Genomic DNA, 16,522 nt, shown 5'->3' with positions numbered 1-16,522 from the left:
ACGAGCCATTCCGCAACAAGGAAATTGATATTAGACGTTACACGAAGAAAAAAACACTTGAAAACTCGAGGCCTGTTAAACGTTATATTCGCGATATGAAACTCATCACAATCGTTCGTACAGTAGATATATACGGACAGACTATCATCAGACATCTGAAAATGTTACTTTACGACACGTAAATATCCGACTGGCTGCCAATATTTTCAGCGATTTCTCGACGAGATGACTATTCAGTTTTTTATATAATTGAAAAACGTCTCTCGGACCTGCAAAAATCACGGCGAAGGACGTGAGCGTGATATGCAAAACTGTGCGTTGTCCTGAAAACGGCTGCAAACCGTGGCAGACAAATCTATTGCGTCACCTCACAAGTTGCGAATCCTTCAACGACACTCGCACGTCTTCGTCTGACTATTTATCGACCACGTGTACCCAGCCGTTCAAACTGGTTTTCGATGATGCTTTCCCGAGAGAAGCGGAGATCTCGACAATTCAGGAAATCCGATTTGCCACTCCGTCTATCCTCGCAAAATTCAAAATTGAAGTCTACGTAGAAATAAGCGAAGAAAGACGCTGACAATTCCCGCATGTATTCGTTCGTATACAGGGTGCTTCCAAAATGCTTGGATAAACTTTGTAAATGTAATCTACAAACAATTTGTAGCTTATTTTTCCTTATCAAAAATATCAATATGTTTGAAGCGATTAGATTTAAAATGAAAAATTCATCCGTAGATTAGATTTTAGAGATGTGGACATGCAACTATCGAAATCCTATATCCAATTTCGGATTTATTTTAGAAGAATTCCGATTCAAGTTAAATATTAAATACCTTGGCGACCAAGTTGCTAGAGTATTTAATATTTAAAGTTAAAAGGAGAAACTTAGTTCAAAATCAAATTTCCATTAAGGAAAAATCAGCGTCAATTTGATCAAGTTGAATATCAGCAAAGCTCGTCTGAGTATTTCAGTAACATCCTGTACAAAATGCGACGCGACAAGATTCGAATCACGTAATGCTTGTGCATTTTGCATCAGTAAGACGCGATACAATTTAAACAGCTCGTCTCGCTGACTGCAATATGAACTGAGCACACCGATTAAATCGACCTTAGAGCGATTGTGTGATTATCGCATCGATACGATCACAGTTACGGATCAAAGTCCCATCCGACAGACATTTAATCGCTGGATAATTAATCCTTCGATCGATAGGCGATTTCCTACATGGGGTGGTCGTATTCGAGTCATTCGAGAGTGTCGTCTCGCCGACGACGAGTTGAAGTCGAAGGTACCTCCACCCCTCGGCAAACATTTGTTCTTCTTGATTGATACGCGATAATACACTTTCATTCGGGAGGGACAAATATTGAATTCCGTCGAAGAAACGTGGAAACAGTATGTTTGCACACCTCGTGTATGTGTCTCGCTGGATGATATTGTACACATGTACCTTATGTTATTTACACAATCGTCTACAATTTCATTGCTCATTCGCGCGATCGAGCAGTATTTACATCTGGAAGTTTAAAAATTTCCAACTCCACCGAGAACCGAGGAAAGGCGGGTCAGAAAAATCGCTTGTTACGCCCGAATGCAGCGAACCGTTGTAAAAAAAAAAGACAGGTGTACTTTAATTACTTTTAATTGCTCTAAACAACTTGCAACAATACTCACGTTCTACTAATTAAAATTAAACCGAGTGGATACACAGTAGTGAAAATTGTTCGACTCAGATTCGACGGAAGTTGATTATTTCGAGTACTTGAGTTTCATTTGATTAAAGAACAAAATATATATAATGACATTATATATATTAGAAAAAATTCTTACTCGTATCTCTCCTAATTATTAATTAATTAATTAGCGCAGTTATGTTTACGATGTAATTTGTATACCTACTCATGCGCGCAAATATCGCAGTAACTCTGTCATATCTTGCCTCGTTTCCTCTCGACACACATGGCGAACTAAGGGCAATATGTAACCTGACGATGAGCAATGTCGCACAAGCGATTTTCCAAAACGACGATATCACGGCCTCGGGAAAGTAGCGTTATATAGCCGTAAGATTATTCCAGTGTCGGGCAGATTCCCGTGGTCGTTCGATGGTAGGACCTCCACCTTATAATTCGTTATACGAGCGTGGTAAAACGGCCATACCTTCACCGCCCTCGTATACTGCTGTAACCGCTACCGCCGTCGCCGTCGTCACCGCCGCTGCCGCAAATCCACGATGTCGTTAAAACGACCAGCCTTCAACGTCGTCTGAAAGTTCCCTCGACGTTTGGGCTCATCCTGAGGGATCATCATTTCCACTCTTTATCGACCGCCGTACAAAAGGCAACTCGTTTTGCCCGATGGAAAACAGATAAAAAGGTCCCTCATTCCACCTCTTTCTTTATATATAGATCTATATAGATATACACAGAGAGGGTGCACGCCGCCCTACGTACGAAGTGCTGAGAGACCGAAGGAGAACTTGAAGAGAGTAAGGAAAAAAACTTCCGTAGGAAAGTTTTCAACGAGAAGGAGACTTCGTTGAACGGTACGAAGAGCCGGGCGAGAGTGATTTCTTTGGTTCGCCCCGCTCGAACTTCGCATTTTTGCAGCAGTCGCCGCGTGCACGGATATAGCCGAGATTCTCGCTTCGTGCTGTGTTCAAGTGCGCGATTAATATTTTAATGCGGTTCCTCTCCTTACCGAGATAAAAACTGCTATCTGCTTAAGAGAATTATCCGTGAAACGTTTACTTTATTTCGTTTCACGCGTTTTTTTCCTCTCGACGTTAAGAATCTTAACATTCAAACAAAGCCTTAAATTAAATTTCCAGCCAAGCAACGCCCCGGTGAAAAATTGTGAAAGAAATATCGTAAAAAATGAAGTTTTTTTTTTTTATTTATACATCAGATCAAGCTCCAAACGCTTACTAATTATCGACCCTCGTAACTGTCGCTGGTGAAACAAATTTCTACTTTCGGTAAACCTTTTGTTTCACTGCCAAGTAGTACTAATTCGACGTTCTCAAGAGCCACTTCCTAAAGAGGCACAAGATTGACTGTTGATTCTCTCGGAGGCTCACGGGACATTTAGCAAGAGAAAGAGAGGCGCTTTAATTACGTTTGAAAGCACGAGGGGCGACCGACGCGATGCGACGCGAAAACGTGAAACAGGATTACGGTACGCGACGTTAACGGCGCTTAAACACATGAGAGGAATCTCCGTCGCGCTCGCGCCTCCCCCTCCCCCTCTCCTCCCGCATCCAATATGCCACCGGCAATTCTTGGCGTGGCACAATGCATGAATGTGAGAGCGTACGCGAGACTCGTGAATGACCCGGACTCGTGTCTCTCTCTCTCTCTCTCTCTCTCTCGCTCCTCTCACTCCTCTCGCTTCCTGCGTCGACACACGCACGCACACGATGCATTCCTCTCTCGCATGCACCAAACTGCACGCCGACCTCACGGCATAGACATTACCGTGGCCCATGCCCGACACGTGGCAGCTGGAGAGAGCGCGAGAGAGCCGACGATGCGACGAAAAGAGACGACGAGAGTAGGAGAGACAGGGCGAGCGAGAGAAATTGCCGTGGCTCGAAAAGGCTTTAATGAAAGTTGCCTGTTGCTTGCACAAATCGCTAACGTCGACGGAGAAAATCTCTATTCTGGCCTATCTTCCTCATCCTTTTTTTCTCCTTCCCCCTCTCCCCCTCCCTCCCCTGAGAACACACGCGCCTTCATGTGGATGGTGACTGGTGCTAATGGTGCCCACGAGTTTATCCGTTCTTATTAGAGGTGAAGAGTTCACCGTAAAAAGGACGTATGATTAATGGTGGCGTGAGAGAAACAGGCATAAAAATTTAAATTCCGCATTGTTAAAAGGAACGGCGCGCGAAACGCGTACATAAATGAAATCTAAAAACATAATTCGCGCTGAGAATAAAAAGAAAGAGAGGCCGCTTGCCTCTATGATTAATGCTTTCTATATTGCGTTTTTATTTCGCATAGACTCGACAATTACGCATATCTCGTTTATAATGAGCTGGAACGTGCCATCGAATGTCCCTTGGATTACGATAAAAACGGGACTTTGCTAGAACGCGCGATCGTTTTTGCGATCCAATTCGAACAACGCGCTATCAATCAAACACACATTAATTAAGAGGGGGCGTGGAGAAGTTGCGGTGGCAAGCGCGCAGCTGCGTGCGTGTGAAATATGATATTCGGTGACAATCATGCGGTAGTAGCAATTAAACGTTGGAATTATTCCGCTTTTTGATGCTGCGTCAAAAAGTGATGCATAATTCAATGACGGGACGACGCACGATAGAGATTCCACTTATCCAAACGAATGCTAGTCGATTATAACGATAATAGAATGCTCAATTTTTCAATGAGCCTATTACGCGACAGTGTTTTACGTGCACTTTGTCAAAAGCAGCGTAAATTTTAGCGATAAAAATAAATGCGGCAGTTACGTCCACTATATCAGTCGTTTCTTTGTCGGTATCACTGTTATCGCTATATTTATTACCATCGTCCCTCTTTTGTACACCGTCCTGGCATTGTACTTAACATCCCTGCGCATGGTATATTACATTTCGTATAACTTAGATTTTTATCACCCTACCATGACAGGAGATACGCGACGAATAAAAATCAATCCGTAAAACGGAACGGTGTTTGTAAAGACGCGATATATTCGATCCGCTTTAAGAGCAATTGATAAGTCTCTCTTTGCGAATCTTTCTTTCTTCGACGATACTTGATGTTAAGCAATGGTACCGTGGAGCAACTTCGGCGCGCGACGATACTTTCTACGTGACTATCGTTTAAGCCAGTTTCTCAGAGCAGGATATCCGTACTTCGAGTTCCCGACAGCACTAGCCGGGATTTAATGGACTTCCGGAAGTGGGTCATACTTCTAAATAATGCAGTAAACAGAAAGGTGGCTTTGTAGGTACAACGAATCGTTGTCGATAAAAAGCATCTACACAGCTATAAATCTTGCGTATCTCGTACACGACATTGACCGTAACAGCGCAAGTAATATCGATATTAATTGATAATTATGATCGTAATAATCCCTCCCGTAAATTGAAACTGGATCATCTCACTCTGGAACAAAGACAGATCCACGTATGTATCTCTCTTGCCAACAGGCATAATATTTTATTCAATTTCATTTTTGCGCTCCACTTAATTACGTCGGAAATTAACCAGCTTGCGGGAAATACAGAATCGGATAGAGAAATCATTTAATATTATTTAATTTTCAAATCTGTCAATTTCGTTGATATAATTAACTAAAACCGTACCGTTGATTTGATCAAAATGATTCAAATACGATCGTTTAGCTGTTAATCAAGTTTACATGCACAAAATCTCAATTTCGAATTTGAACAAGTAAATGATGGGTGGAAAGATCAAATATGTGATATTTCTATGTAACGTAATTTATAGTTAATAATCCTTGCGTAATCAAGAGTAGCGTACACAAAAAACTATCGTGATAAATAAAGTATTTTTTTATTACCAAACAGCATTCTTAAAAAAATTATTTATTTGTACGAAATAACATAGTAATTCCATTAAAAATAAAATAATAATTAAAATATTATACTGAAAGTTAATAAATAATTACAATAATAATGTATCTAGAATTATTGTCATTGAGAGATTAATAAGATAATTAATTATATACGCTTTTAAAACATTTATTATTATTAATGTGAGTGACAAGATAATTGTTGCGACGACTTCTGTAATCTTCTGTAACCGAATTATCAGACTCGAGCGCCAGAGGGATTGAAATAATAATACGATATTTTTATTAAAATGTTTTTTCAGGTATACCAAGGAAAAACAATTTCTGTTTTAGTTTTTATATTATACAAAACAAAGATGAATAATTATTAAATTAATAAAAAAAATTTTGCATGTATTAAATTATTTATGGTACATAAATAGACAAAGTATTTTATCTCTAATATCGAAGCTATCATAAAAATAAACAAACAAATAGTAGCGTATCTCTGTTTCTTCTGTGCAGGAACAATATTTGCAGGATTATGAATTAGGTTTTGTGCGCTTTGTATGCAAAACGAACCGACACTGCATCGATGCTTGGTTCTGCATAGCAACGAAAAGTCCGAAGAAAGAGGACAAAAGCGACCTGCAAGCGCCTGGTGTACTCCGAAGAAAAAGGAGAAAATGAATAAAAATAAAACCGACGAGGTCGCATGCGAGCGCGGTCGAATATTTATCGATGTCGGTACATAGCGAGAGTAATATGGAAATCGTCGGATTTACCACTTACTCGGATATACACGTACATACGGATGCGTGTGCACCAGAAACGACATGGTCCCAATTTTGTTTCGCGTCGTGCTCGTTGGTCGACCGTTGCTCACAAAATCCGTAGACACGAGAATATAACACGACGCGGTACTTATTTAGGCGGAGGATACAGAAAAGTTACAATGAAAAGGGAAAAACTACCGACAACTGGTTCACTGAAAATGGATCCTCGTAATATCAGAGAGAAAATATTAGGGGAGGGGATTTCTTCATCTCTATCTTCATAACTTACTTCCCGTCACTGTGCTTTTCTTCCTTATTATATTTTCTAACATCGAGTATGCGAGGAAGTCAGTACCAGATGATGGTGCTCAGAAATTTCAGACTTTCATTCTTCGTTCGTACGAACGCGTTTCTCTATTTTAACGCTGCATATATTCGTTTACAAAATACGTGTAATAATAAGCCTCGTACACATATATTTCGTTCTATCATATCCCTTTATCTGTATAGCCATGAGGTTGGAAATGCGAGAGGCTAACGTTTGAAATTTCGCGAGGACATTTGGGATTTGATGGACTTGCGGGAAACACAGGCGGGGGTCGCGCCTCTCGATAATGCGGTAAACACAAAAGGGACAGGACCTGACACCATCCCCCAGACCTCAGTGTGCACGCGACGCGTCGCTTATGTGCATCTAACACATTCTTTAGCGGTGAGGCCGGTGAACGCGGCTATGCGCGGTCTCACCCCATCTCACCCTACTCCGCAGACACGTACCACCAACACACAGGGGGCTGGAGGCGCGCGATGGGTGGCAGTGGCGTTGGCGGTGGCGGTTCGGGGGTGGCGCAACACAAACACGAGTGCAAACTTTGAGCTTCTGTATGCGTGTTGGGAACTCGCCGGACCTGAGAGGGAGCGAGAGAGGAGATGGCCGCGAACAGACAGACGAGAGGAAGACAGAGAGGATTGCGCAGGATTGGGTGAGAAAGGGAGAAACCGAGAGAGGAAAGGAGAAAGGAAGGGGAGATGAAGGCGAGACAGAGGAGGAGATTGAGAAAGAGAGAGAGAGAGAGAGACAGGCGGTATATGTATATATGGCAGATACATAGCACGGCTTGCGGAGGGCACAAGTTAGTGTCTATATACGCGGGAGATCGATAGAGGACAGAATCCCGGGACATCCCCAGCGATCCTGTTCTCTTATTCTTGCAAGAAGCATCCTCGGGGTGGTCCACGACGGGGTCGTGCCGTCGCCGCCATCGCCATCGCCGCCGCATGTTCTCGCTTTGCATTAATGTCGTGGAGACCGAAGAAGGATAGGGTCGAAAGGGGACCGGAGGCCTCGCATGCGGAAAGAGATCGGGTTGAAGAAAGACGTACGCGCGCGCCGCGACGCTCTCTCCATCGCGCCGCATGCATTACTACCTCTCTCCCAATTATGCGTCGCAATGTCATCCCTTGTTCTAATGATCGCATGCGTGAGAGATTGTCTTGCGTCGCGACGTGGTGGTTCTGTTCTGCCAATTACCGCACATCACGCACGCAAAACCTGGACCCGTGGAAAGGATTGATGTATGTATAAGCCTGAGTACTCTGCGCGAATCCTACAGATTACTTACGGAATTCCCTGGAAATCTTGAAATCAACCCACCGAACTTGAAATCGCATCACCGGAGGTACGATATTAAACTAGCCTGATGTTTGCCTGGGATCAGAAGCGTGTACCTTGGCATAGATACTCCCATAGATAATCGTAGATATTCACTTGATCCGTGTAATGCTCGATTTACTGCATTCGACTTAATATAATTGTTCATTGTATAAAGATGTGTATTACGTATAAAATCGCAATAAATTGCCAAAGTTCACAAATAATTGACGATAATCCGAACAGAAAGAAAAATATTTTTAAAAATTACTAAAATAATTAAAAATATTCAAACTGTACTAAATTAACTGTATTATCAATTTTCATGTAACTTTTCTTATAACTTTTCATAATTTTTACACTGAGAAACAAATGCTATTGATTCAATTATAAAGTTTATATTACGGACTGTCACTAACATAAATAATTAATTCGTGTATATTTTTATTGACATAAAGGCCTTGATTATTGAAATAATAATTTATGCCTTTATGTCAATAACAATATACATGAATTAATCACTTATGTTAATGACAGCCCGTAATATAGACTTTAATTGAATCAACATTTTTTTTTCAGTGTATAAAATAGAGATGTATATAAAAAAAAAATAAAAAAAAAGAAATTATAATATTTATAATTACAAAAATCAATTTTTATATGAGAATATTTCTTAAAATTTCTGACCTTAATCATCTAGAAACAGAATTCTGTTTCGGAGGCTCCATTATATTATTAATTACTCCGCCGTTTAACCGTAAATAGCGCTTGATCAAATTGTCTTCCTCAGAGAGGCGAGTTATATCGTCCCGAATATGCCAAATGCACTCGACGCTGTAACGAAGTTGCTGCAACTTTATCAAAGTTCTGCTTAATTCTAAGCAGCGACGCGAGCAACAAAAAGCCGCACGGGGAAACTCGGCGCGTAAGTCGGCGGTGAGTTTGCATCAAATCGTCGATTAAAATAAGTCTGAGAGAGAGAACGTCGTGCTATACGTCAAGGAGATATGTCTTGGCTAGATAACATTCTAGGATAACGTACGGAGAAATGCATTGGGAAATCTTATATTGAATTACATACGCTTGATCACGTTACATTACCGTAACGCATTACCCTCGTCGAACATCGTAATTAGCAAAGAGCAGAGATAAGGGTATCCCGAGCGATGTCGATACGGTGGCGTTGGATAAAGTGCGTGTGCACCACCTGCCGCGAAGTTACATTACATTAGCACGCCCTTAAAGTGGCAATCCGCTCCCCCTCCCCCCCCCTTTCCTCCCCCTCTTTCATCCTCGCCGGTCTTGTCGATCCAGCATCTTCGTGCCGACTGGTATAACGAAGATGTAATTATCGGAAAGAGCGACACACGCCGGCACGTATCAGCTCCGACGCGTCACGCTTAGCGGCATTCGTCTCTCGTCTTCGGGGAGTTCTCGGGTAACGACGTTATACGGAGATCGAGCTGCAGGGCGATGTGCAGCGGATACCAGAATTGAACGCCCAAGAGCGGGGTGATGGCTTGGTGCTTGCCTTCTCGTGCTCGCTCTCTCTCCTCTCTCGTTGAAAGGATCATATTATCCGGGCGCGCGTTGCTTGGGAGGATGAGGTCTCACTGTCTATCCGCCCCAAATCGACGTGCAGTTTCTCCGCGTCGTCGGTATTCACGGCTAATAATCATCGCGGCACATCCCGTTGTGTATTCGCTTCTCGTACATATATACCGGGAGATACCAAAACCACCATCATTAAACCCACGTTCGTAATGTGAATTTGTCATTTTCAGATAAGACTCTCTTCTTGTAATCAGCGAACGATTGTATGTTGATAGTATATATCGCTGTATGCTCGCGATATACGTTTGCACGTGGAGTAAATTTTTGTATTGTTTTTTGAGAATCAGGATTTAATATATCGTAATTTTTTGTTTTATATAAGATTATCAATTTTATTCCTAAATTAAAAAGAGAATAGAATAAAATGTTGTAATTCATTTTGAATTAGATTAGTCAATGTTTAAAGAAATATACATATAGATATAAAATATTTCCTTATTTTAAAAGTGACGTAACGCAAAAGATATGATTTTAGAGTTATTATCATGAATGAGTTAGGTCTAGATTATTAATTATTAATTAGTAAAAGGTCTGTCAATTATCAAAAATAAACTTAACTTCATAATCCGTTCGCCAAATAGTACTTGTGTTGTTCTTAAAGTTTTCAGAGAAATCCTTCTTGTGTAATTGAGTAATACCTACAAAAGTGAGATGTGACGTATACAAAAAGGAGAGTTTTTTACAGTGAATATTTAAAGTTAAGACAGGTTTGGTGATCAAAGTTTGAAGAAGAAATTATTTTATTTTGAATTTAGCCATTTTAACTGATTAAAATAAACATAAACTGATGATATTTCGAGTTATGTTGAATTATTCGCACTTTTGATGAATTATTCAGGTTATAATTTTATAAGATATCGAAAATCGGCACAATACTCAAAGGTGTTCTTTTAAGAATTGTAAAAATGACATTTGATCATTTTTCTAAGAATATATTTTTTACCGATATTATATTATTTGTGACGATAATTTTTTGTTAAATTAAAATAATTTTCAAATCTTATAACTTTTTGAGTTGTATTAATTTTGAAGCAACGAAAACACTTTTTCCATTTACACACAAAGTTGTTATTGCATCCTGTTTTTATTTTGTAATATGTACATTTAAAATTAAATTACCTACATTTAAAATTAAAATAAAATTTATTTTTAAATTATATTAATGTAAAATATATTAATTTAAATATTAAAATTAAACATATGTATTAAACTATAAATTATATATGAATTATATATCGTAATTATATCTTTTAATTAGTTTAAACTATAAATGCTTTAATCAGAGTCCGAAGTGAATTCCTTTTCGAAATTTCCCAATACCCATAGTGTACAAATTTATGAGGTAATTGACGTACGTTTTGTGTTTGTACTTTTCACATACATGTCACCGCAATAAGAACATTTGATCTTATTGAGACACTCGTAACGGTCGATTGAACCGGCGACGTATTGCACGGCACATTGATAAGTCAGTTTCTGACATATCTGCTCGATGTAGGAAGTAAAACACGCTGAGCCGTCAAAACCGTTGAGCAAGAAAAAGAACGCGAGTTTCTACAAACTACGAGTTTGCGCGATAAAGACGTTATAACCTACGAAAAAAAAAAAGAAAATATTGGAGGTGTAAAACTTTCACGACATCTCAGTATTTTCAGCACTGATCCAAATCGCCAGGCTCGACAAAGTATGATGAAGTGATGCTTTTACTGCGCGGAGTTACGTGATGTCCGAATAGTATCTCGTCCAATAGCAGAGGTCCGACCATTATTAATCTAAAAACGCATTATTTTGCGTCATTCCTTTTAATTCATCGCGTCCTCGGATGATACATAATATTGTATGAGTTTGCATTACAAGCCTCGCGACATATCTCATTGAAATAATTTCTCTCGTAATTAATTGAGACAAAATAATAGTAATTTATATTTAGTTATTATACACACTCTTATTATTTTTCATTGAACATTCATTACCATTAAAAATCTCTCTCTTTATCATCCACTAGAAAATATATATACACGTTAAAGCGATACAACTCGTTACTACTTGCAGTATCTCATATAATGTTGCTACGGAAGCTGGAATCGTTGTATCGCTATGCGCAGCACGATGCTATTTTACGCTATTCCTCACAGAAGTACCTTCCGCAAAAATCGATCTGAGCGTATCGACGACGCTACGTGCGAGAGTTTAGAAGACGGCATTCAGTGTTCGGGGAGTAAAAGAGAAAAGGATGTATTAGTAGCGTCATTGCTTTGCGAAATTTCAAGGAATTCGACAGTAACTTCATGCATTTTTATGCCATCCAATCGGTGTAATTGTCTCCGCTTTTGGCTCTCTGTCTCTCGTTCAGTATCGCATCCATCTAGTTCGGTCGCATCGCGGAGCGTTCAGGCGTAACGACGATCCGAGCGACGAGACGAAATGGAAATTCACGGCTTTCAAATCCCTCGTGCACATCGACACGATGTCGGAGTGATTTTCCTTCGGGCCCTCTCTCGGTCCCTTTCCCTATAAACTATAATCCCTTAACGCCACAGCCGCGGATGGAACGTTTCCGTGCTGCACCAAAATTTACATCCATGTCGAACACGTGTTTTCGATTGCGCCACCGACTTATATGTACCTTCGCACCGAGAGATTTTCCGTATATAAATATGACATGGAAAAAGCATATATTTCAATACAGCAGAATATTCCGTTCCTATCACTGACCCTTTAAGCTTATCTATAATTTTTTTTCATTCTTACACCTTTAACTTTTCCATCTAATATACATTAAAAAGTATAAACTAAAAATAGAAGCGTTATAAAATCTTATACTCTTTAATATGTTTTATATATATATATATATATATATATATATATATATATACATACACATTAAAAAATAAGTTTAATAATAGAAATATTAAAAGATTTAATATGCTATATATTAAAAAGTATAAACTCAAAAATAGAAACGATTTAACATTTTTACTGTTTGCTTTTTATATTTCTCTCTCTTCTCTTTCTGCAGCCTTATTTTTGGACCTATTGAAAAATCGCAGATCTGCCAATGACTTGATCAGTCCGATACTGCGTCGACAAGTACTCTCGTAGATCTTGTAGATCGATATGATCATTCGGGCGTGCCTCTCGATCGAAATGTTCGCCAAAGAAAAGAGCTCTCCGTTGAGGATAGTCTACGTGGTCGGAATGTTAATACTTCTCATCTGTAAGCGAGAACTCTGAATAATTTCGTAAATAGCTGCGATTCACGCGTCTCCGCTACCCTTCGACAATTTTCCTTCCCTAATTTCTGATCCGAGCCTGGCGTGCCAAGTCCTACCACCGAGCGCTACCACCGCTTGTTTTAACTTTGTTTTAACTTTAAATGGACTTTCATGGCCGACGTGAAGAGATATTAGTTGCCGCTGTAATTTTGTTTCGCCACGCACGGTTGCCTTTGCGCTTCCGCGCCGCATTCGCGTCCCGCATTTCCACCGCCGCTATAACGATTTATAATAGACTTATATTTAGGTCAATCGAGGTAATGGTGGCAGCAAATGCAATATAACTGTAGAACGGAAAATTAACCCTCCGCTTATAATGTGTCGGTTTGCGGAATCGCAGCAATATTTTATTCATCTGTTTCTATTATTATCGAATGCTCATTCATTGTTACAGCTACATACAGTTGCAAATTAAAATATCTTTTTTTTCCGCTTTTTCTCTCTCACACTCAATTAAATAACATTACATTTCAATATCCTCTGTAATAAGAATAATAAAGAATAATAGGCCAATGAAAGCTAGATAGCACAAATGAGCGGAGAGGACTATTTTAGATAGCCATTAGAATTTTTACACGGAACAGGTTTGCCGAAATATCTGAAAATTTAGGTAGATGTAAAAATAATTTTGTCGGATTATCAAAATAATTACGTAGAACACTTAAGCTACTTAATAGAATGTCAAAACTTTTTTGCAGTGTAATTGCTCATCATATTTGAATTTCCTACGTAACTATTTTGATAATCCAACAAAATTATTTTCAGATCTGTATGAACTTAAATTTTTAAATACTTCAACAAAATCGTTCTTTGAGCTATAAAATTAGCTCAATTAAATAAATTAAGTAATTTAATAGATTATATATTGCATTCCATACATATATAATAAAATTGATATATATAAATAGATTCATTCTCTGTTGTGATCAATCGATATTCTATAGACATAAATCATTTTTACCACTTCATAATCATTACTATTGCATTAGATTTTATTGAATATTTCTTGTCATTTGTTTTCCAAAAGAATATTACAACATATTTAAATATTTCCCAATTAGTACTACACGTAAAAGTTTTTATTTAAACAAATAAATCATAGAGATTTTTCATCGAATATTCACGAATAGTAGAAATTATTTTCTCGCATTTATTATACATATTTCGTGAAATTATTACATTGTATTTCTCTCTTAGAATTATACATCTACCATCAAAACTTAAAAATGGATTGCACTTTATGACACTTATGCATCTAAATGGTAGAACTCGAATAAGTAATTGTTTAATTAAAAAATTCAGTATTCACATTTTCAACGCAACATTAATATATGATGCTGATATACATTAGAGATAGTGACACTCCAAAGCTTTTTAATCAAGAAGCTTTAGCATTTTTCACTTTGCAAAATCAAACGACAAGTAGAAAAAAGTTACTGGTCGCTGTAGAAAAATCTGTCTCTATGTGTCTCTCTCTCCCTTTTTCACGATACCAGAATATAGGTATCACCAGACGTCATTTCAACGATTGAGAAGAAACTCGCGTGCAGAGGCGAGTAGCTACCCCGCATTGAATAGCGCGCGACAGCGTCGCTTTGACGGAGCAGCCAACAGGGAACTTTCTGCTGGATATCCGGAGATATCACGAATTGCATCCGAACTAGAACCGTCACCTTTTCGTCGTCGTACCCATCGTCGTCGCCGGCAGTGGCACAACTGTCGTGACGCGAATGCCACCTCAAATATCTTCGTACGTACTCGTTTGCGACAGCCCGAGCCATGACGTTCTGAACTTACGCTTGCAAAGTGATTCCACGAGAGTCCGGTAGGTTTCAGGTCTCAGGTCGATGCGACGGCAGGGTCGGCGACGTTGACGACGATAGCGGCGACGACGGCAACGACGGCGACGACGGCGACACGCTCGTTTGTGACGTTCACGGTGCTTGCACCGTTTCGCTACAGCGACGCGAGGCAACGCCGAGGCGTTAATTCCTGTTCTGCTTCGCTTTCGCGCAACTGAATTTCATAGATTGTGTGCCGGGCGGGCCGGCGATTGCCGAGCGACACACAATAAAGCCGCGCGCGGCAATTACGGCGTCGGAACTTTCACGGTAAAGCGAGCCCGCTTATTGAGAGGCTAACGTAGTTAGCTTCATTCGCGGACGGCCGTTAAGGTATGATAACGACGTTATTACTTGGTCACGAAGAGAGGGAGAGGGGATCGAGAGAGAGAGAGAGAGAGCAGGACAGCGGAAGGGGAAGAAAACTATCGCGATTTCTCCGTGCGGCACGTCGTCGGACAGATTTCTTAATTAATTAACGTAATAATTAAAGTATTCAATTATTACGAGAGACAATTATCGCGTTTCCAGCAAGAGGGGTAAGGAGGGAGCGTGACAAGCTAAAACCCCCGAAGGACCCATAACTTTGCCGTACGCGCCCGTATCCAAAGCCCGCTCGGAGATTCCACCGCGAGGATAGAGCCCTTTTATCTACGAGAGTTATGAGCGCCGATAATTTTACGGTTTCGCTGTAAAACAGCACGTAAATACGCGACACCCCCCCAGCAGCGATGAAAAAGAAATGACAACGGGGAAGAGGGGAAAAAAAGAGAGAGAAAAGGAAAGGGTCCCCATTCTTGCGCAGAGAGACGCGTCGCATCGTTTGATCGGACGCGGCACATTAATATACCGATCTGAATGTGATTCCGACCGGCAGGGAAGAGAGAAGAGTCACCGATCCAATTTCCTTATTTTCTCGGATGCGAGACCATAAACGAAATACAGGCTGCGAGATACAGGCCGCGAAATCCCCAGTGTAGACCGACGTGGCTGAGTGATATCCGCATATTTAAATCCAGCCAGTGATTCCTATATCTCGAGAGAATGTCGACCTCTTTCCATCTAGACGCGAAAGCCACCCCGAAAAGCTCTCTCTATAACGATGTTATAAACATAAATTCCTTCATCAATACTCGACGATAAGGATAAACTAAAGAAATGCATTACATAATCCAATTTAAGTATAAGCTTTTAAACAGTACAATTTCCCTATCGAGAGAGAGAGAGGACATGCAAATAACTTATATAAACAAGTAGGCAATTTCTATTGGAATCGATAATCTCAATAATTTAATCTGATTCAAATCGCGCATTTGAATCCCTCCTCTTCAATCCGAACAAGATTCGTGAGGGTGGATGGAAATCTATTGCGAAGTGAAGTTTGGTGAGAACCGGGTTTGCTGGAACTCGGTCTAGAAGGGTTCCGTTCCGCTCGCTCGCTCGCCGCGGACGATGTGCGTCAACGGGTGGAAATACGCGAACGTGACCCCGGGGCAAAGTCGCCGCATATTAATCCCGTACAAACGGCACTCGGCTCTGCGCGCGAGTATTTTTCTCCTTCTCTCCCGTTTGGCTTCCCCTTTCCGCCGCCGAACCACGACACGCCCCCGCATTATTTTTTTTATTTAAAAAATGAAGGAGGAGAGGGTTACCTCGCGAGAACGGGCGACGAAGCACCGGGCGGGGGAGACACTCTCTTGATTAAAACCATCGATCTCTCACCGGGATTACGGATGCATTTAGAAATCAACACACGCGCGCACACGTTCGAACGCATCTTCCTCGAGCCTGCAACGCGCATTTCCCGATTATCACCTCGCCCGATACTTGACGCA

General features: G+C 40.3%; 1 protein-coding gene across 1 annotated transcript in view; it reads right to left on the bottom strand.

The window, feature by feature from the left end:
• The window catches only part of pygo (pygopus family PHD finger), a 91,555-nt gene that overhangs the window by 31,515 nt on the left and 43,518 nt on the right, over nt 1-16,522 (bottom strand). The window lies entirely within an intron of this gene.

This window comes from Acromyrmex echinatior, chromosome 6 (assembly GCF_024713525.1).
Source record: "Acromyrmex echinatior isolate Ae372 chromosome 6, ASM2471352v2, whole genome shotgun sequence".
NCBI lineage: Eukaryota > Metazoa > Arthropoda > Insecta > Hymenoptera > Formicidae > Acromyrmex > Acromyrmex echinatior.
Note: the sequence above shows the minus strand (reverse complement) of the source record. Positions and strands in the feature narration are given on the sequence as shown.